Here is a 2,809-nt window from a genome sequence, read left to right on the forward strand (position 1 = left end):
AAAAAAAAAAAAAAAAAAAAAAAGAAAGAAAGAAAGAAAATTACCTCATAAATAAACTGTTACACAAAACTGGGAGTCACAGCAGGATGTTGGTAGTTAAGTTCAAAGCAGTTTCACTCTATACCCTCATTATAAGTTCAAAGCAACAGTTTCCCATGGCCTTGCTTTATCATGGTGCACACCTGTGGCCTCATCCTTGGCTCTGACCTAGAATTCATGCTCTTCCTTGATCACAAATATATCCCAAATCAGTTTCTCTTCTTACTGCAATTTATGAAAGCTCATTGTATTGCTTATGATGCAGCCTTTTAAGAGGAGCCTATTAAGAGGAGTGGGCACATTTTATTTTTGATTTTAACTTTATTACATCTTTCTATCAAAGCAACTAAAACTTAAAACTTCCGTCCTAAGATTATTTTAATCAAATCAGGAATTCTATAAAAATCATTAATTCATGGAAGCTCATCTGTATGCTGATCTGCAGGAAATGTTCTCAATACGATGGACGGATGCCCAGGAGTCCTTAGGTTCTGTGACAGTGGCAGGAAAGGCATATCAGCTGCAAGAGCGATCCTGAGAGGAAGTCTCTTGGGACTCACCCAGCTTAGGCCGCCTCCAGGAAAAGCACCTGCTAGCCTTAGCCTTTCCTAGATGGCTCCTGACACACACACTCACACACACATACATACATACACACTCACACACACCCAGACACACACATACACACTCACACACTCACACACTCACACACACTCAGACACACTCACACACACATAGATACACACATACACACGCACACTCACACACACATAGATACACACATACACACATGCACACGCATACTCACACACACACTCACCATACATACACATATACACTCACACACACTCAGACACACACTCACACACTCACACACATACACACTCACACACACACTCACACATTCATACACACATAGATACACACGCACACTCACACACATATACACTCACACACACTCATACTCATGCACATACAGACACACACACACTCACACACATACATACATTCACACACATCATACACACACATACACACACTCACATAGATACACACATGCACACTCACACTCACACTCACACATTCATACACACACAGATACACATGCACACTCACACACATACACACTCACACACTCACACATACATACAGACTCACACACACACTCATACTCATGCACATACAGACAGACACACAATCACACCACTCACACACATACATACATTCACATACATCATACACACACATACTCACACACACACATAGATACACACATACACACACACACCACACACTCACAAGTGCCACACACACCATATACACACTCACACACTCACACACACAGACACACTCACACATACACACACCATACACACACATACACACACTCACACAAGACACTCACATACACACTCGCACATACTCATACACACAGACACACACACACTCACACACAATTTAAAGGTACTTTAAATAAAGTAAAATAAAAATATAATTACTGAAACATTGTGTGTTCCGGACACCGGACATAGAGTTTCGAGGGGAGAGGAGGTTTGGCTTTCTTGGCTTGCCTCCTTATCTATTTGTTTATTTAGGCTTAGTTTTTGAGACAAGGTCTCACTATGTAGCCTTGCCTGGCCTAGAACTCACTTGGTGTATGGACCAGGCTGCCCTTCTATCCTTCCATAGAGCTGAGATTCAATGCGAGCGCCATCACACCACACCCAGCTGGGTTTTGTTTTTTTCAGACCAGGTCTCATCTAATTGAGGCTGACCACCAGCTTGCCATGTAGTCAATGCTGGCCTTGAACTCCAGATCCTCCTTCCCCACTTCCCTCCCTAGCTACTAGGATGTCAGGTGTGAACTGCCACCTCAGGGTGCAGCCTTCCCATACTTCTCCTCGGTTGATTCTCAGGAAACCCCAGAAGTGTGGCCATCCTTATTTTAAAACAGAGAGAGCTGTGCATCCTGCAGGATCTACACCAAGAACCAAATCAAGGAGGTCAGATCCACGCCAGACAACGGCCTCTTCCATCCATGCCCAGAGCAGCTGCAACTCCAGGTTCAGCAAGGTTACCAGCCAAGAGTAGACATTTTGTTTTGTTTTGTTTTTCCAGGTAGGGTTTCTCTGTATAGCCCTGGCTGTCCTGGAACTCACTCTGTAGACCAGGCTGGCCTTGAACTCAGAAATCCACCTGCCTCTGCCTCCCAAGTGCTGGGATCAAAGGTGTGTGCCACACTGCCTGGCAAGAATAGACATTTTAAAATCATAGAACCTTGTGCAAATTGCTCAAGTGCTTTTCCATAAAACTTGTGCAAGGCAGCCTGGCGGTGGTGTGTACACCTGTAATCCCGGAGTTTAGGAGACAGAAGTAGATGGATCTCTGAGTTCAAGGCCAGGTGTGAGTGTGTGCGTGTGTGTGTGTATGTGTGTGTATGTGTGTATGTGTATGTGAGTGTGTGTGTATGTGTGTGTATGTGTGTATGTGTATGTGAGCGTGTGTGTATGTGTGTGTATGTGTGTGTGTATGTGTGTGTGTGTGTGTGTGTGTGTGTGTGTGTGTGTGTATGAGCTGGGTACTGTAGTACATGCTTGTAACTCCAGCCACTCATCATGCTGGAGCAGAAAGACTGTGAGTTCAAAGTCAGCCTGGGCTACAGAGCACAGCACACATCTTTGGGGCAGAGGCAGGTGGATCTCTTGAGTTGAGGATGGATTTGAGGATCGACACAATGTGTTTCAGGCCAGAAAAACCTTGTACACAGAGA

At 44.4% G+C, this 2,809-nt stretch overlaps 1 protein-coding gene across 2 annotated transcripts in view; it reads right to left on the reverse strand.

The window, feature by feature from the left end:
- The window catches only part of C2 (complement C2), a 28,276-nt gene that overhangs the window by 6,662 nt on the left and 18,805 nt on the right, over positions 1-2,809 (reverse strand). The gene's annotated exons all lie outside the window — the stretch shown is intronic.

Source organism: Mastomys coucha, unplaced genomic scaffold, assembly GCF_008632895.1.
Source record: "Mastomys coucha isolate ucsf_1 unplaced genomic scaffold, UCSF_Mcou_1 pScaffold3, whole genome shotgun sequence".
Lineage (NCBI taxonomy): Eukaryota > Metazoa > Chordata > Mammalia > Rodentia > Muridae > Mastomys > Mastomys coucha.